Here is a 21,203-nt window from a genome sequence, read left to right as displayed (position 1 = left end):
GATACTTCCCAACTTTTAAAAATGCTCATCTATATTAAAGAGTAAAATCATGGACTTTAAGAAACAGTAGAGTGTTATACATAATTTTTGACAAATTAGCAGAGCTTGGGGCTGCTAATTTTGTCAGACTACATGTGTTAGCTGTGCATGACTTTTATCATCAGCCAAAAAGACATCAATGTCCATTTGAGGTCAAGGGCAGAATGGCAGAGAGTGTTCAAACAAAGTTTTCAGGTCAGCAGACAGCCTTGGATATGCTTTTGGAGGATGAGGTAAGTAACATCACAGCAGCAAGCATAAGCTAACCATCTTGAGAGATTAATGATTCTACTGCTCTCCTAGCCCAGAGACCCAGCAACACTTTTTCCAAAATAACTTCTCATTAAAGGTCAGAAGCACTAAATGTTCGTGTTTGTGTTCATGTATGTGTATGGGTGGGCTTATGAATCTATGATAAACATCCATATCTGTGTATACTATAAGGGAAGGGGCATGCTCTTTTAGTCACTAAATTCCTATTATTTTTTTCTTGTTTTATATAACAATAAGGCCCTCCAGTTTTCAAAGGCCTTGCAAAGTTCATTGTAATGGCTCTAAACAGTATGGAAAAATATGGCTTTCCTATTAAAGTATTTGAATAGGATCACCCTATGGATCTAGCGATATGTTGAAGTGCAGGAAGGAATTAGGAAGACTGGTGGGGAAAGGATGTAATGCACACCCTTGAGAGGCTTTTTGTTGGTTTTTTTCCATAGTGATGGGCTAACCTATTGGTAAAATTGGCTGATTGGCGGTAAACATTATGGAGCATGAAAATTATTCCACATGGCTAAGTTTTGCTTTTTCAACAACTGTGCAGTTGGGCTGACCTAACTTTCATTTCCTGTTTCCATTATGGTTGTTAGTCCCAATTCCTCCCACATCTGCACCCAGACATCTCATTCTACAGCCTGTCTGCCCATCTGGGCTGTGTGGAGTGATCTCATTCTTGAGAAGAAGCCTGTAAACTATGCTCAAGATGGACAGCCCCTGACAAATGGGCGTGTGTACCCTGAGTGCACAGCTGCAGGGATGCTTTGGCCACCCTTGGCTCATTGTGCTACAGAGGGCTTTGTAAAAGGTTTTCAACATGTGTTTGTCTGGATATTTTCAAGGGTCATGTACAGCTCTGTTTTAAATATTTAACCTTATATGAGGATGTCTGAGGCTTCCTGAAATTATTCCTCTGATTTATAAAAGAAAAGGAATCTGATCATACAAATATGAATAGAATGATCAAAAGACCAAGTGGCAATACACTCGCTGTCTTTTTTGGTTTCAGAATTTTATATGTAGAGAACTTCTGCTCTCCTTGTCAATCAATCTGTCAATATGTATTTATTGGGCATAGCAAGTACTGAGCAGAAAGGTAGATAAAGAAAAGCAAAAGTCTTAGAAACCCACCTTTTAGGCGAACATCTAGTTGAGTGACACTATTGACTAGCATGGAGTAGCGTTAGAGAATACTACTAGAAAGTTTTTTGAGTGTTACTGTGTGACAAGGTTAAGTGTTATCTTTAAAAGTGTCATCTCATTTAACCCTAAAAACAATCCATTAGGTAAGCGCTATTTTTCTCCCCATTGCTTAGATCAAAAGCCAGAAGTTGGTATAACTGAGGAACTTGGCAAGAGTACTCTTCTAGGAGAGCCAGGATTCACACTCCATTCTTTCTGAATTCACAGCTACTTGGGGCTCCGGAGTTCAACATCTTAACCATGATGCTGTAGCATCTCTCAGGTGCTACCCTCTAGAGTGTGTAAAAGCAACACTTAGAGAAAAGATCAGCTATGAGGGTTCAAGTCATCAGTGGATTTTCCCCACTTATATTTCAAAGTGGGACTTGGGCCTCCATTCAGCTTACTTGGAGTGATCCAACCCCAGGTGTACCTCACACTGGCCCAGCGTTATTCTTCAATCTGTTCCCAGTGTGTTCCTTCTAAGTCAATGTAATAATATTAGCACAAAAGAAGATAAAAAGAAATGGAGGCTTTGGTTTTTGTTGTTGTTTTTAAATACTGATTACTATTACCAAATCTACTTTAGATTATGTGGGTATTTACTTTTCCTATATTTACAAGTTAAATCCATGTAGGAAACAAAGCCTTTGTAAGTAACTCTTTACATTCTTTATTTGCTTTCATAATTTCTTTATAATCCTTTTGTTGTAGTGTAGTGATTAAGAGTAAAGACAGCAAGATAGGATGTTCCCTCTTACCGCTTTTATTCAACATAGTACTAGAAGTCCTAGCCTTAGCAATCAGACAATAAAAAGAAATAAAAGCCAACCAAATTGGTAAGGAAGAAGTCAAACTTTCATTATTTGCAGATGACATGATACTCTATGTAGAAAACCCAAAAGACTCCACCAAAAAATTGCTAAAACTGACACACAAATTCAGTAAAGTTGTAGGATACAAAATCAATGTACAGCAATCTGTTGCATTTCTATACACAAATAATGAAGCAGCAGAAAGGGAATTCAAGGAATCGATCCCATTTACAATTGTACCAAAACCATAAGTTACCTAGGAATAAACCTAACCAAAGAGGTAAAAGATCTGTACTCTGAAAACTGTAGAACACTTCTGAAAGAAATTGAAGAGGACACAAAGGAATGGAAAAACATTCTATGCTCACTGATTGGAAGAACAAATATTGTTAAAATGTCTATACTACCCAAAGCAATCTACATATTTAGTGTAATTCCTATCAAAATACAACCGGCATTTTTCACAGAGCTAGAACAAACAATCCTAAAATATGTATGGAACCACAAAAGATCCCGAATAGCCAAAGCTATCTTGAAATAGGAAAGCAAAGCTGGAGACAACACAATTCCAGACTTCAAGTTATATTACAAACCTGTAGTGATCAAAACAGTATGGTACTGGTGCAAAAACAGACACCAGATCAATGGAAGAAAATAGAAAACCCAGGAGTGGACCCACAGTTGTGGATCCACTTGACAAAGCAGGAAAGACTATCCAATGGATAAAAGACAGTCTCTTCAACAAATGGTGCTGGGAAAACTGGACAGCAACATGCAGAAGAATCAGACTGGACCACTTTCTTATACCATACAGAAAAATAAATTCAAAGTGGATGAAAGACTTAAATGTGAGGCAGGAAACCATCAGAATCCTCAAGGAGAACACAGGCAATAACCTCTTTGACAAGAAGCCCAAGCAACTTCTTACTAGATATGTCTCCTGAGGCAAGGAAAACAAAGGCAAAAATAAACTATTGAGACTTCATGAAGATAAAAAGCTTCTGCACAGTGAAAGAGACAATCAACAAACTAAAACTAAAAGGCAACCTTTGGAATGGGAGGAGATATTTGTAAATGACATATTGGATAAGGGTTAGTATCCAAAATATATAAAGAACTTAAAAACTCGACACCCCAAAAACAAATAATCCAGTTAAAAAAATGAGGAGAAGACATGAATAGACATTTTTCCAAAAAAGATGTACAGATGGCTAATGGACACATGAAAAGATACTCAGCATCACTCATCATCGGGGAAATGAAAATCAAAACTACAATAAGATATCACCTCACGCCTGTCAGAATAGCTAAAATGAACAACACAGGAAACAACAGCTGTTGGCGAGGATATGGATAAAGGGGAATCCTCTTACTCTGTTGGTGGGAATGCAAACTGGTGCAGCCACTCTGGAGATTCCTCAAAAAGCTAAAAACAGAGCTACCCTATGACCCAGCAATTGAACTACTAGCTATTTACCCAAAGGATACAAAAATACTGATTCGAAGTGATACATGCACTCCTATGTTTATAGCAGTATTATCAACAATAGCCAAATTATGGAAAGAGCCCAAATGTCCATCAACTGATGAATGGATAAAAAAGATGTGGGGTGTACAAACACACACACACACACACACACACACACACACACACACACACTGACTGGAATATTACTCAGCCTTTAAAAAGAATGAAATCTTGCATTTGCAATGATGTGGATGGAGCTAGAGAGTATTATGCTAAGCAAAATAAATCTGTCAGAGAAAGACAAATACCATATGATTTCACTCATGTGTGGAATTTAAGAAACAAAGCAGATGAACATAGGGGAAAAAACAGAGGCAAAATAGACCCTTAACTATAGAGAACAAACTGAGGGTTGCTGCAAGGGAGGTAGGGGGGATGGGTTAAATGGGTGAGGGGGATTAAGGAGGGCATTTGCTGTGATAAGGACTGGGTGTTGTATGTAAGTGATGAATCACTAAATCCTACACCTGAAACTAGTATTACACTGTATGTTAACTAACTGGAATTTTAATAAAAATTTGGAAGAAAAAATAAAATAAATAAATGGGCATTCATTCAGCAAATATTCACTGAGGACCATGATCCAGGAACTAAACCAGGAAACTTTGGATGCCCTCATCTTACATTATCAAGGAGATGCATAAACAGTCAGAAACAATGGGTTGGTTTGATAAAAAAATAATTTGAATTACGTGATACAAACAACTAGTTAGGCAGCTAGTTAATTTTCTTAACAGTGTCTCTCTGCGTCATTGGGAAAGTTATAATGTAGGTAGAATTTAAACCTGAGAATACACCATGCCAGGAATCTTTTTTTTTTTTTAAGTTACTATGCTTCGTTTTTCTTCTGAAGATGAAAGTCAGTGTTACTCTCTCTTAATGTAATGGGGCAATCAACAGAAAAATTTGAGGTCTTGAATAAAGGAAATTGCAAAAAAATTAAATTGCCTAGGTGAAGTTTGAAATTGCCAAATAATGCCATAGATTTCAGCGGTATTTATACATATGCTCAAAATTCTTAATTAATTTATTTATTTATACTATGTTTTATTTTTTAAAGAGATTTATATATTTATTTGAGAGAGAGTGAGGTGGGGGTGGGGAGGGGCAGAGGGAGGGAGAAAAGCAGACTCCCCGCTGAGCAGGGAGCCTGATGCAGGGCCCTATCCCAGGACCCTGGGATCATGACCCGAGCAGAAGGCAGATGCTTAACTGACTGAGCCACCCAGGTGCCCCTATTTATATTTTATTTATTTATTTTTAACACTGAGTGATTAATCCGTATTATATCATATCAAAGACTATAAGATTTTTGTGACTGGTTGGTGTTCCTCATTCAAGGCCACTCCCACCCAATTTACCACCACACCCAGCAAATTTGTAGCCTTCGTTTCACAAATGCATTAAAAAAAAGTATGTTAATAGTTTCCTTCCCTCCCCCCACCCAAGTGAGTTACTAATCCCTTTATTTTCAGAGTTATTTCAAAAGAGAAGTTTGCAAGTTTTGGCAACCAAGAGGTGCTTTAGTAGGTGAATAGATAAACTGTGTTATATACAGACATTGGAATATTACTCAGGGCTAAAAAGAAATGAGCTATCAAGCTATGAAAAGACTTGGAGGAAACTTAAATGCTTATTACCAAGTGAAAGAAGCCAATCTGAAAAGGCTACCATCTGTAAACATCTTACGTAGGAAAGAACCTTATGGCTGACAGCCAAGAAAGAATGCTTGAGACATCTTTGGTGCAAAAAGGTGGTTTTATTAAAGCACAGGGAAAGGACCCGTGGGCAGAAAAAGCTGCAATGGGGTCACGAGGAGTGACTCATTATATACTTTCAAGTTGGAAGGGGGTTAGGGATAGTGTAAATCTCTAAGGAATTTTGGAAGCAAGGTTTCCAGGACCTTGAGGGGACTAGCTATTGCTGGGAAAAGGTCATTTATTACCATCTAATAAAAGGGTCATGAGACCCTTCAGGTGTATATCAGTGGGCCATATGCTTAGGGAATGATTGCCAACACGTATTTGGGGGTGGGGCTTAGAGATAAAGGAAGTTTCTAAAGGAATTTTTATATGTTAAAGTAGACTTATAGGATCCCAGGGTTTGGGCTAAGATTGCCTTTTCCCCTAAGCAAAGTATTAACTTCGAGGCAGTTGAGCCCCTAGAGGAATGTCACTGTGCCTGTTTCAAGGACTTATCAATGGGCTGTAGGTCATAAGGAAATTTAATAATTTCTCTTCTGCCTTTGTTTCCCACATCACTTCCAACTATCTGACATTCTGGAAAAGGCAAAACTACAGAGATAGTAGAAGGATGAGTGGTTGCCAGAGGTTAGAAGGTGAGGGGGATAAATATGCAGAGCACAGGATTTTTAGGGCAGTGAAACTACTCTGTATGGTACTGAATGGTGGATATATGTCATTATATGCTTGCCCATATCCATAGAATGTCCAAAGTCAAGAGTGAACCCTAATGTAAACTATGGGCTTTGGTTGATGATGTGTCAATGTAGGTTCATCCATTGTAATGAATGTGCTGCTCTGGTCGGTGATATTGCTATATGGGGGAGGGTGTACATATGTAGGGGCAGAGGATGTATTGGAAATCTCTGTAACTTTCTGCTCAATTTTGTGATGTCATTTTCACAGTTCCATTGGCCGGAACTTAAAAAAAAAAAGGACCATTTGAATCCATGTGAACATTTTGATTGTTAAACCTCAAATATGACTTAATAGATTAAGATTTGGGGAATAAAGACACACCCAAGGTGACAACGTGTAGACCAAGCTTCAGCCTAGAGCAATCTGAGCTGTCAAGGACGTTAAAACTCATTAGCAGGATTCCTGCACAGAAACACTGGCAGCCACAGTCCTGCATTTCACAGTTCTTAGAAAAATCTTCTCATTGATGTTGGGGTGTTTCACTCAAGCTGAGAGGTATTTAATTAAAAGGCAAACATATTGGTTTTATATCTTGTGCTTTCTGGAGGGGGTAGCTTTTTTTATTTTTAAAGTGACAATAGTGAGAAAAAAGAAGGGGGGGTGGAATCCACTCACCCTTGACTGTATTAAACCACCCAGTAGCTGTTTATAACATAACACATCATTCCATCCTATAAGAAGTCTTTAACATATGAAAAGGAGGCCTTACTGAGGGATTAACAAACTGTACTGGGTGAAATGCTACACTTGCTTTTGATGGTGTGAGATTTATCTTCTGCAATCTATTGATATTATTTTCCCACTGTTTTCTTAAAGATTAGCCGTAGGGAATTTAAATAATTAAGCATAAAATCTCTGGCATGATATTTAATCAATCACATCTTAGTTTTCAGCCGAGGCAAGAGCTGTGGTCAGCTGTGGGAAAGGCAGACACAGCAGAGGAGACCTGGCCAAGATGCCCTCCTCACCAGCTGCGTGGGCTTGTTCTCAAGATGACCAGGGTGTCCAGGAACAAGCCACAACCTCAAGCAATCTGCTCACTCTGCTGGCATTTTTGTTTGTTTATTGTGCAGCCTGGCCTTCTTTGCAGGCAATGGAACCCAAAAAGGAGTAAGAACAAACAAATGCGACTTTGAAGGCCCACCCCTCTAGGAGAATTTTGGGGATTTTATAACTCTCATGGTTCCAGGAAGGATGGGGAGAAATGACGAAATTGTGTAGGCTGATAAAAAATGCCTATGAGTCAGGCTAGTTTTTAACATTTCAGGTCGTAGGTGTAGTAGTCAGGGTTCTCCAGAGAAGCAGAACCAATAAGATGTGTGTGTGCCTACATGCAGACAGGGAGAAAGAGAGAGAGAGAGACTTCAAAGAATTGGTTCATGTGATTATGGAGACTAACAAGTCCAAAATCTTCAGGGTAGGCTGTCAGGCTGGGAGGAGCTAATGTTGTAGTAAAGTCCAAAGACCTCTAGCAGCAGAATTATTTCTTTTTCCGGGAAGTCAATCTTTGTTCCATTAAGGCCTTTGACTGATTGAATAAGACCCACCTGTATTGTGGAGGGTAATCTGCTTTACTCAAAGTTCACTTAAATGTTAAGCTCATCCAAAAAACATACTCATAGCAACATCCAGAATAATATTTCACTAAATATCTTGGCACTGTAGCCTAGCCAAGTTGACACATAAAACTAACCATCATGATGGGTTCCTTGTTAACTAGTAAGACCAAATATTGTATATTTGCATCCTATCAAATTCCACTATACTTTGAGAAGATAAGCCTAGGAAAGAGTATAGTGCACATGTAAGTCAGAAGCTTTAAGATGGATATAAAAACCTAGTTTAAAAAATGGGATAACAATAGGATATGAGTCTAAATAATAAAAAACAATAGTCAACATTTATTTGTTACTATGTGTTAGGAATGTTTGAATCCTCATAATCCTTTGTGAGGTAGAAAATACCCAGAATCAATAAATGGGGTTCAGATTCCAGCTCTACCACTCCCTGGCTGTGTGACCTTGGCAAGGCCTTTAGCCTCTCTGTTCTTTGGTTTCCTTAATAGGAAAACGTAGCACTCACTGCCAGGATTATTCAGAAGATAAAATGAGTATTCTCATAGCAAGTATTTAGAACAGAGCCTGGCATACTAGAGGCACTCAGTGAAAATTAGCCATTATTGTTATAGAGGATAATAGAACAAAATGATGGAGACCAAGAAGGCATGATATCCATCTGGAACCTAGAAATGGCATATTGGCTACATGCCAATATCCAACATGTTTATAAGTGGAAAAATGAACATGTCTTTCCACTGAAGTTCAACTGAAAAAAGACCATTCCAGTCTCCCTTGGCAACCCATGACTAATTTTGCCAACAGGGAGTATGAGGGGAGTCCTGATACTTGTCTCCAATACATTGTGTCCAGTACTATCACTGTTGATTATCTTTACTGAGTTTGAATTGAATAAAACCATCTATGCTCGAAGTTTCCCCTAAAGGCGATGGGAAAAAAAAGGGTGTGGCAGCAAAAAAATGCCCAGACTGAGCAATCCAAGGTGATTCAGGATGGGCTCGGGTGAGGGACCTCACAGGCCTAACCTTCCTTGAGTTTATTTTAGCAAATTTCGGGCTATAAGGAGTTAGTTATCTTGTAGAAACACTTTTTGACTTACGGTAGTACTGGGATCTCTGTACTGAAAATCAATGTGTATTTTGTTTCTTTTTAGAGAGTCTCAACAATAGTAGCCCAAAACACTTTAGAATACTCCTTGTGCCATTAAAAGTCAGCAGCTGCCATAGACCTTAGATTTTCTGTAACTCAGCTAAGGGCATTTTAGAACTGTGATGACCCAAGTCACAAAGGAACCATTGGCAAGATCTTTAGATCTAAGTGGCTTCTTAATTTAACAACTCATTGCTGAGATTCCCAGCTTTTCCCACCCTTAATTGTGAAGTTGAACTGATTTCTGAGTGTAGTTTGCATACTACCTTTAACTATTTGGTTCTCTTTTCTTCTTTGACTTTGCCTGTTGCTGCTTGTGAAATAATGCCCTCATTAGTTTCTTTTGCCTGGGGATTCAGTTAAATAAGAGATTCCAAACTTACATAACTGTTTTCTGACCAGGATAGAATCCTAAAAGAACTCCCCCTCACCTAAAAATCCATGTCATAGGCCTCATGTTGTTGTTTTGTGTTTCTGGGCTCACTCTTTGAATTCTAAGTACAGAAAACCAATAAACAGTAATAATGATTTTTATGCTAACTAGGTTGAAATGGATTCTCCAGTCCACCATTAAAAATAAAAAATCAGTCAGATGATAACACAGAGGACAGCAATTTGTTAGGTGATCAGGGTTATTTACTAATGTTCTGACGGCTCCACTTAGCGTAAAGGTGAACTGGAGGCAATTCTGACCATATAGGCCCCCTCACGATGTTTTATTGGCTTGGCCAATTTATAAATCCTATATCCATGAGATAATTGGCAACTCACTCCTTCACAGATGTGGGTTATGCAATCAGGGTGGGAAAAAGATTCACTGAAGCTGACCTGCTGGAAATCTTTGCTTTCAATCTATAAAATATAATGAGGTTATGAATATAAAAGTATGCCAAATACCAGTGTTTTGTATACAAATGTATACAAATGTAAGGAGATATTGTATTATCAACACCTGTCTGTCTATTAAATATTAAGATAATTGGTGTTATGACCTTATATTTTACTTTTTTGCAAGCAGTTCTCCAGACCTTCCTAGTGGAGTCCAACTTCATTTTCAAAGACTATATGTTAAGATTTTTTTCAATGAGTAATTTTCTTCTGTTTACTCATTCATTATTTTCATAGTGGGTCTTATAGATCCATACCTGTTAATCAACTGTAATAGTAAATGTAATACCATAGACACATGGAGGGTCAGTTTGCCAGCTGGCATAAACTGTGAAAGGTGGAGTGCGTGTGTGTATGTGTCATAAATTGCTCTGCATGATGATATAGCCATTGTTATTTGCAGAAAACTTTTTATTTTTGTTAGGTCAAGAAGGCTGTAATTCTCCAAGTGATCCTTGAACCTTATTTAATGCAGCCAACCACAAAAGGAGCTGGGTTGAACTTTGGTGTCTGCAAGTTAGAAAGTAATAACTTTCTCATCTCTTCTGTAAGTGACTTATGCCATGTGATGAATGCAGACCCTTCCCTCACAAGGGTTTCTTGATATTATACACTTGTAGCAAATAAGGTTAGAACCTTTAAAATATAGCATTTAGTAATGTGCTGGAAATAGCTTCTTCTTGATTCCTTTAAAGGTCACCGCATTTGCTTTCCAGGCGTCATTTTAGCTCTAGCCTCTACAGAGTGGAACTGAGAACATGCTTGCCTTTGCGCCTTCAATTTTCCCAAGCTTAAGAGTAAAATGGCAAGATCTTTCACATAAAGTGGAGTGTGTGTGTGTCTCTGTGTGCGTGTGTGTTTTCTCGTGAGTTTAGATGTTATAAATCCATTACCAAGAGAATCTTAATTTTGGTTATATACAGCGACACTGTTTCTTCAGTTGGAGGTAAGGTTATTATCTTGTAATATCCTCAGTTCGGAAGCCAAGCTTGTGGGATGAAACAAGCAACATCTACTAAAGGAAAGTAAACTCTGGGGAAAGCAGTCAATTACTTGTGCTTTTCCTGAGCACTCCGTGGACCATGCTTCACCAAACCCAAGTATATTAACAAAGCCCTAGCCAGATAAATTAGCGTCAGCCCACAAAATTTGCTCCGGTTCCACTGAAAACAGCAAATTCATTAAGCCATTGATATAAAGCAAGAAAACATAGTCAATGGTAGCACTGCTATCAAAATTAGATTGGAATGGCAGATTGAAATGAGAGACTATTTCACACCAACTGATACAAATCAAGTCCAGACTGGCAAAAAGAGAGTGACTTCTCTTGTAAGGCATATTTCACTAGAATCATCATTGTCATTTGTTAGCACTGTCAGTATCCTTACCTTCTTCACATCTCCATCATTAGTATTATTGTTAACGTCATCATCGTCCTGTTTATAGCCAGCAGTTGTGTTTCTTTTTAGAAGTACGCTAAAGATTAAAAGTGGTACATATCTGCTAACCACCCGTACTCTGTTCACCATGCCCTAGCTAATTCTGATCCTCTCCCTGCCCACTAAAATTTCTACCTAGAACTCAAAGCTGGTCTAAATTCTTTCTTCTTCCAGGACCTCCCTTATGAATACCCCATAGCAGCCATTATCAGGCTGTTATTAATTTTTCATTTAAAATTATCTGTTTTGGTTATTAGCATTCTTTTCAAATATGCATATTTTGTTGGTTCAGCTAGAATATAAGGGTCTTTGTACATTGGTGTAAATACCATATTATTTAGATTAGTGCCTTGTATGTAGTATTATGTAATATTTAGTAAATATTCAAAAAATATTTATTGGTAGTTTGCAGTTGTACAGAGGAGTTGGAGAATTTGTTCACAGTCAAAATGTTCCTATAAATGGTGTTAATTTAGCCAGAGGAGTTTGTATTTGGAGATGATACCATATGTACTTATGGTGGAAAATTTCGTGAGTGGGAAGTCAAGGAAGTTGGAATTTGTATGAAGTGGCGATCTTTCAGAAGAAAGAGCACTTGGCCTGTTTTTTAAAAATGTTCTATGCATGAGATCTCTGGGTTTGGCAAAGTCTGTTGAGAGGATTGGAAAAAATGCTATGAGGGGATGTAAATATGAAATCAGAAGGTTAAGCCGGCAGCACAAAAAGTGGTGAGATAAGCGTGGGAAAACTGACAGGTGAAACAGCACTGAAAATCACGGTCAAGAGTTTGAATTGGGCTATATGGATGACAACTGTCCTGATTTTGAATAACTAGAGCATCCCATCCATACGACACCATGTACAAGATTGTTTTAGTGGGAACAAACTGTGAGCAGGGAGAAGAGGTTGCCATAGCTCATGGATAGAATAACCCGAATCTGAGCAGGGGCATAAGAGAAGAAGAGTGAGAGATGAATGACACACAGAAGAGCTGCTTAGACTTGCAACCTGACCTGTATAAGGGGCAACGGGGGAGAGATTGATATTGTTGATGATACTGAAGCCTCAGGAGAAAAGAAAGAATTTGCCTTTGTCTTTCCCAAGGTAGGAAAGGTGAGCGGTGAAATAGTATAATCCCAGTTAATAAAGAGAGTGGGTGGATAGAAGATCATTCTTTCCTTCACTCCAGAGAGATCTTTCCTTAGGCTTCAGCTGATGGACAATGATGGGAAGGCTTAAGTTCATATAGACTTTGGACTTGCGAGTTGAGCTGTCTTTAGCCTTTTAGGAGAGAGAGGGTGCAGAAAGCCACTGACTGGAACTCAGGAGTACCGGGTTCTAGACTCCTATGTCTTTTAACTGGAAGTCTAGCTTCTCTGAGGTTTTGAGAAACAAGAGGAACAGACTAAATAGTTTCTAAGCAAGCCTTCATAGTCTGTGTTCTACACTGCATTTCAGCATCCATTGCCTGAGATTTGACAGCATGGTGTTGGTTGAAAGTATAACTTCTGTGGATTCAGCCCAGATGGGTGTATAGAACTCCTATTTATCAGAGTCAGAGAATCAGAGAATATCTATTTAACATCTGCATTTTGTAATGTATATTGATTTACATCAAATTTTGTTCCAGGGATATTTCTTTCCAAAGTCATTTGTAGTTGACTTTGCTGCCAGGGAGCTAGTCAAATATGACAAAGATGGGAAAGATGAGGGTATTAGAAGATAGGGGGAAAAGAAAACAGACACCTTGGAGGGAGAACTATATTTTTGATCATGTGCGACTTTCAGGAATGTGGAATGTAGGTTGATCAATGAAACACCCAGAAATGTGTTTACATCCTTACAAATGAACAGACAGTAGCTGTGCTTGCAGCCCCACATTCATGTAGTTTCTTTTCCTTTTGACTTGGAAATGTTAGCTTGTGTGAGTTTCAGAATAACATCCTGCCATGTGAACTCTCTCCATTTGGATAATTTATTTTCAGTAAGTGAAATGGCACCTTACTGCAGCTTGGAATTTCCCAGGTGCCTTCAAATACATACATCTAAGACATTATAAGATATATGAATATATATCCTTGATTAATGGTTCAATATGCCATCCACACCTGAATCTGATGAAGCTTTTAGCTCCAACTACCAATTTACAGGAGGGAAGAGAGGAAAGTGTTAAACTATACCATGGGGGATGCAATCAGCTACATCTGGATTGTAGAAAAATCTTTAGGGGATATTACTTGATTTTTTAACAAACATATTACATGAAAGACAAAAGAGAAATGAAATGGAACCCATAGATCAAAGGATATTAAATATTTACAAATGAATTGCAATAAGTGGACTTCATTTGCCTCTTAATGCAGACATACAAATTTTAAAATTATGACAATTACAAGACAATTGTAAATGTGAACATTGACTAGATAATTGACAATTATTTAGAAAATATTGCTAATTTTAAGAGCTGTGATAATGGTATTATGATTTCTTAAAGATTCATTATCTTTTGGAGGTACATGCGTTACTTACTGAAATATTTGCAGATGAAATGATATGATGTATAAGTTGCTTCAAAATAACATAGGAAGGGGGAGTAACTGAAATCAGGATTGACCATGAGTTTATTGCAGTAGTTCATTGTACTATTCTGTGCTTGAAATTCACCACAATAAGAACATTTTTTTTAATGCCATCAATTTGCATTGAGCAGTGTCTTTGATTCTTGGAGCTTTCTCAGTACTTCTTCAAGTGACAGGTTAGATCATCCCTAAAAGAATGTGATATAGGTATTGTTGCCCTTTGGGTAGAAGGTGTTGTTAATGCTAAAGAGGGGGAAGCATTCTTAACAAAAATATTTTTTAAATTCGTACTGTACTAATGGATTCTTCCCCTGTCCCCTCAGTTTCTAAACTGGGATTGGAAGAGGAAAAAAAGAATCAGGAGGAAAAAAAAATCTTAATTTTTCTGGCATTGCTGTTTCTATCAGGCAGTCCTTTTGGTCTTTTTAAAAAGGCAAATTCCTGATGAAAAGGTCCCCTATTCACTGACCAGTCCCAGCATTTAGACTCAGACTTAATTCTTCTGGATTCTGTGTGATTTCCAAGCAATAAATATGCTTTAAAGAAACTAAGGACATTGGGAATCCAAATCAAACACCTATAGGTGTGGTTTCTCTACCCTTCACTTTCTGGAGCCCGCAGAAGGATGGAATGAACAGTTCTTTTTGCTTTCATCTCCCTCCTGGTGATATCTGTAATGGACATTTGTCCTAAGAGTAACTTTTGTTGATGTATTCCCTTCTCTCCTCCATCCTACCAATGGAGGATTAGAGTCAGCTGTCCTCAATCCCTGCTTTAGGGCTGGGCTCAGATTGGCTTAATCCACTCAATACATTCTGTTCCTTTGGTTTGGCCTGTTGGTTGTGGGGAGGACGTATTCCCCCATGTGAGTTCACCCAGGGTATTTCTCAGCACTTTTGTAAATCAGGGGCAGAAGGAATCTCTCCTACTGGGCTTGAACAAGGACAATTGTATCCCTGACTTTGTTAAGCAGTTATCCTGCTACCAGAGGAGAGTGGGTATTAAAATGGAGCTCATATTAAGGATTGCTACGCAGAAATATGGAAACAAACCCTGTCTTTGGAAATATGACTAGATCAATATGCAGATATGGCTAGATCAATTAACCATGAATATGCCTTTTCCTTGAGGCTGTATTTGTTCTGAGGGTCAGTAAGTCTTGATTATTTAATCCAAATGAATTGTGTTTTATCTTATTTGTAACTAAGAGCATCTTAGTACAAATGGAACATTCTTCCCTATTGACATAGAAATGATGGAGATATAACATTTTCATGAAGAATCCAAGGGTAAGAATATACTGCTCACTTTGCCTCTTGAATTGGTCTTGAATTGGCCCCATATCAGATATATTAAGACAAGATTAGTTGGAGGGAGACATCAAATAAACATGTCATGTGATTAGACAAACCTAAAGCCATAATTTTGCTGAGTCTAATCCTGTCTGGTGGACCTAGAAAATTCTGAAGAGGTAGGTAATACTTCAATATCTGCAGAGGAACCTGTGTGATATCACTAGATGTTGGGAACTAGGAGAGAAGAAAGGCTGAGTTTAGGTTCTTACCATTTCAGTTCCATCTTTGGAAAAAACCCACGTCAGCTGTATAGATCAGCATGCATGCCCCAAATGGCACTAGATTGCTCCATGTGAATGAACCACATTTGCTTTATTTACCTTTGTATTTATTAACTGTATTGATTGACTACCATATTTATGCTGGCCACTGGTTGAAATATTCTAGTGTGAGAAGATCAGACAGTAAGCAACTAGACAAGTGAAACTGTCATCTCTCAGATAGCAGTAACTGCTCAGGAGAAAAAGAAAGTAGAATAAAGCAGTCTAGAAAGTACTAAGGAGGAGGAATATAGTATATAGTGTTCAAGAAGACGACACTTGAACAGAAATCTGAAACATGAAGGAGGCTTCCAGAACAAGTTAAATTTGGGTATCAACCATTTTTCCATACTTTTTAGTTTGGAAAGGGAATTCAGTGCAAATTTATAATTTCTTATAAAACAGGCCAAACAAAACATATGTGGGCAAAGAAAGAGACAAAATCTCCCCACTTATTTATTTATTTATTTATTCATTTAGAGACAGAGAGGGGAGGGAGGGGCAGAGGGAGACGGAGAGGGAGAAACTTAAGCAGACTCCATGCCCACCGCAGAGCCAGATGTGGGGCTTGATCTTGCAACCCCGAGGTCATGACCTGAACCAAATCAAAAGTTGGATGCTTAACCGACTGAGCCACCAAGGCACCCCCCAAAATCTCCTCCCTTTTATAATTCCCTTGCATTCTCCTCATCTTAAACACTTGTCCACCACCCTGTCCATGGAAACAGAAGTTACAATTTGTTGGGTAGTCAGCTATACTTTTGTCTAAGCTTATACAAATTTATACTCCCTGAAATACTCATGGAATATGTATGTATGTTTATAATTATTTCTATTTCTTATAAAATTGGGATTATATTAGGGACTATTCTCTGCAATTTGCTCTATTTATGTAACAATATTTTGTTCACCATGATAATACACATTAACAGACATCTAACACAGTCCTCTCTGTCTTACCATTTGGTTGCTCCTCTTTTTCTTATATTTCTTATGCTGGATAATGGAAAAGAATAAAGCCTGTGATGTAAGTGGGTTCTCCTAAAATTTTCTTATACAATATATCCCAGATGATGGAAGTCAGTGGAAACAAGAAAATATTTCATATAAGCACTTTTAGTGCTAAATTGCAATTTTTTATCTATCATAGGCTTGCACAGGCCTCTAAAGTAATTTTGCTAGAAATTTGGGACAAAATCACAAAAAGGTAAATATTAGAGAGAATCATTGTTTAAGAGAACAATTGTTCAAGAACAATTGAAAGTTACTTAAAATATCACCTAATCTAATATTGTTCTATTAATTTGGTAAATATAATAGTAAGTGCCTAACATTTCAGTAGGCACCATGAAAGAAAAAGTTGTCTAGGACATAATCTTAGTCTTCATCTTAACATAAGGTCAAGCAAAGGCTCAAAGAGACTGGAAACCTTTTCCAAGACACAATAGGGAAGTGACAGATGTAATTTGAACAAGACCATCTGGCTCTGAGTTCAGGCCTCTTTTCCATTGTATCTCACGGTCTGCAAAGTTTCTAATAGTAAGTAACTGAAAGGCCAGTCCTGAGTGCTTGCATTTGCAAAAAGTTTACCCATTAGAGGTCCATGCAGTGAATGAAATACTAGTTAGACCACTCTCATCCATCCAGGCTGGTAATTTACTCTGAAAAATTTTAGCGTAAAAATCTAATTTCAACCCATTTTCTCAGAGGGTAAATTTTATTCCATTTCCTTTTCTCAAAGCTCTGTCAGTATATTAGACTAATGAGTGAATCAATTATTTAAAACTGGCAATATTTTTTATTATGTCTAATTAAGTGTTTAATCAGAACATTCTGGTCTTTAATCCTCTGAAAACAGCATTTGCCAGAGGATTAATGAAATGGATTGGTGAAACATTACTAACAAACCCTTTTACTCAGAGGACTAAGGAGGGAGCTGGAGCCTTAAAGGTGAAGGTGAACAGGAATTTGTCACAGAAGAGACAGGAAATGGCAATATATCTAATAGCAGTTGAAGACCATGTTTCTAAACAGATTTTGACTGGGGAAGAGTAACTATAACTTCAATTTGTGAAAAAATATAAATGTTTGTAAAAATGCTAAGGAATGACTTAAAAAATTGAGTTTTATCTTGGTTTTGGATATGAAGTGCAGGTATCATAATGTTATCAGTTGTCCTTAAACTGTAAATTCAGTGCAATCATGTCAAAAATCCCTGTGGCTTTTTTGGTGGAATTTAATAAGGTAATTTTGAATATTACGTGGAAGAGCAAAGCCCAAGGATAGTCAAGACATTTTTGGAGAAGAACAAGATGTGAAGTAGGGAGAGACCAATCTTAAGACACACACACACACACACACACACACACACACACACACAATATGTCTTATAGTTTTGACCTAGGAATAGATAAATAGACCAATGAAAGAGAACAGAGTAGAAACAGATCCACTTATGTGGAACTTTGTGGGCACTATAAATAAATGCAGTAATTATGGATTATTCAGTAAATAGTGCTAGGACATCCACTTTCCCTATAGAAAAATGAAATCAGATACCTACCTAACATCATACACAGAAATCAATTTCAGGTAGATGAATGGCTGAAATGAAAATGACAAAAATAAATAATTCAGGAAACTGTTATTTTGATTTTTTGGTAGGTACTTTTTTTAAGTAAAATAAAAAAAATGCACTAACTAAAACAAAATTTGATAAATTCAGATGCATTAAAATGAAGAAATGCATGTAAAAAATCTCAGAGATTGAAAAGACAAGACCCAAACTTACAGAAAATATTTGCAACACATTAACTGTAAAAAAGAGTAGTATGTAGATAATACTGAGAATTTCTACAAATCCATTAGAAAATGGCCAACAAGTCTATAGAAAAATAAGCAAAAGAAGTGAACAGGCATTTCACAGAAAATGTGAATGGCCTGTAAACATACAAAACTATATTTGATATCATTAATAATAATAGGAATATAAAATAGAACTTCAATAAAATATCGTATTCCACATACATGTGAAGCAAAATATTTTTTAACTGTTGGCAATAGGAAGAGCCATCAAGAATGTGAAGCAATAGGAATTTCACATTCACTACTGGTGGGAATGTAAGTGGTACAACCACTTGGAGAAAAAAAAAAACTGCTCAGCCATGGCCAGTAAAGTTGAATACATCCATACTCTTTGAATCAAGAAATTCACTCCTAGGAATGGTCTCAGGAAAAATCTTGCACGTGCACACTAGGAAACTCATAAAAAAATGTTCATAATAGAAATGTTTTTAAGAGCCAAAACCTGGGGAAAATGGTTGAATAAATAACCATCCATTCACACAATAAAATACTATGTAACAGTGAAAATAAATGGACAATAGCTGTATACATCAACATGATGAATCTTAAGAACGTAATGCACAGGGCAAGAAGGAAATCTAGAAGAATCCTTACTGTATGAAAAAGTTTAAGAAATAAAATCTGAAGAATTAATGGTTTAGGAATACGGTTAGATGGTAAAACCCTATAGAAAAGTGAAGAAATCACTAATGTAAAATTGAGGACAGTGGTTGCCGCAGCACATACTGTTTGAGTCATCAGTTCCATGAGCCATGCTCACTCTTCAAATAGCTTCTCTGTCTTCTCACTCTTTTAGTGCTTTGGTTTCATAGATTTAAATCTCACTTCTATTCTGAGAACTTCCGAATTTTGTATCTCCAATGCAGCCCTCCCCTGAACCATGGACTCCTATGCGGACACAGCTGCCTTTCCTCTGTGTCCATCTGGTTGTCTAACAAGTATCTTATCTTAGCTTGTCCAAACCTGAACTTCTGCTACCTGCACTCTCCCACCCCTGCCAAGTCCTGCTTCCTCAGCAGCCTGCCCCTTCCTAGTGAACAACGTTTTTACCTTTCTAGTTACTCAGGCAAAAGTAAACAAACACCTTGGACTCCGGGAAACAAACTAAGGGTTTCAGAGAGGGGGGTGGGGAGATGGGATAACTGGGTGATGGGTATAGGAGGGCACGTGTTGTGATGAGCACTGGTGTTGTATGCAAATAATGAATCATTGAACAGTACATAGAAAACTAACAATGTACTATACAGTAGCTAACTGAGCATAAAAACAAAACAAACAAACAACCCCCCCCACCCCGCCAAAAGAAATTCATCTTGGATTCTTTCTTGACTTCTTTATCTCCGTTCCTGAGTTCAGTGAATCAGCAAATCCTTTTGGCTCTACTTTCAAATTTTGTGCAGACTCTGACAACTCTCATGACTTCTACCAACACTGTCCATGTCATCTTTCCTTGTGTCACCACCACTTTCCCCTACCCCCACCTCTCCATATCCCCCCTTACATCATTCTCCACATCACTCAAAGTGAAAACTAAATTTTCTTAGAGCCTTCCATGATCCACACAACCTCTTGCCTCCTGACCACATCTCCACCATCCTCTCCCTCCTTCATCTTGACCTCCTTGCTGTTGAATAAATCAAGAGTGCCACTTTCCCAGGGTTTTTGCACTAGCTCTTCCCTCTGCCTGGAATGTTCTTTCCACGGATGCCCACTTGGCTCACTTCCTCAGCCCCTTCAGCTTTTGCTCAAATGCTCCAAATATGGCCTTTCCTATCTAGTCCTCCAGCTCTCCCGTCTTCCCTCTTGTAGTTACCACCATTTCACATACTATATATTATACGTAGTTGTTTATTCTGTCTTTCCCAACTAGAACCTAAACTGCAAGAAGGTAAGGGTTTTTGTCTGCTTGATTCACTGCTGTATCCCCTTGAACGTAGAATTCTGCCTAACACGTAATACATGATCAGTATACAGTTAATGACTGAAGAGGAAAACATGGTACTTTGAGGGAATTAAAACAAAACAAAACAAAAACAGTTTGAATACAGCACATAATGGGTGAGAGACCAGCCTGGAAAGGTATACTGGAACCAAATCAAGTTGCATATTTTTGCCATATTAGCATGGATTAAGAATTATATAAGCTAAGCTTTGCCAGAGCTGGTTCCTGAGGGCATGGGGTCCAGCAGAGTGAAGATTTAAATTCCAAGGTCGTGGCAAAACATCTGAGGTTCATTGCCAGGACTGTGATAGCATAAGAAGGGAATGTGGAAGGTGCATACAGGACCCTAAATAGAATCCACACCATGGATGGGCTCCCTGAGGACGTTAAGTGAGAGTTGGTACTATAAAAAGTCTTGTCACGGACAACAAACGGAAAGCCATGAAACCTTCTGTTGGATCTACAACATGGAAATGGCTTGCAAGTTCAGCTTCTTGATGTTTAAGAATCAGGCGGATCCATGGTAGGGCTGCTGAGGCCTGTGGATAGTAGGCCCAGTATGAAAATCCCTATCCAGCTATCTCCTGTCTTTCTCCAGTGCCGTTTTCTCTTACCTTAATTATAAAAATGACCTGATTCTCCTACCCCCCCCAACAAAAAAAGAATTATATAAGCTATATTATTTACTCAATTTAACAAACATTATGCTCCTGATAAAGGAAATTCAACTCTGTCTACATCCACAGGGGACACTGGCTGTCATGCATAGCTAGCTATTTTAAGTCTGAATTTTCAAAATGTTCTGGTGTGTGTGCTAATGTTTGAAGTACTATCATGGATACAGACACACACACACACACACACAAATAGA

At 37.9% G+C, this 21,203-nt stretch overlaps 1 pseudogene; it reads left to right on the top strand.

Annotated features, from left to right (window-relative positions):
• The first annotated feature begins 203 nt into the window (after nucleotides 1-203).
• LOC100467433 lies at nucleotides 204-20,868 on the top strand (annotated as a pseudogene).
• The last annotated feature ends 335 nt before the right edge of the window (nucleotides 20,869-21,203 follow it).

This window comes from Ailuropoda melanoleuca, chromosome 4 (assembly GCF_002007445.2).
Source record: "Ailuropoda melanoleuca isolate Jingjing chromosome 4, ASM200744v2, whole genome shotgun sequence".
NCBI lineage: Eukaryota > Metazoa > Chordata > Mammalia > Carnivora > Ursidae > Ailuropoda > Ailuropoda melanoleuca.
The sequence above is the reverse complement of the archived record's forward strand: the minus strand, read 5'-3'. Positions and strand labels throughout refer to the sequence as shown.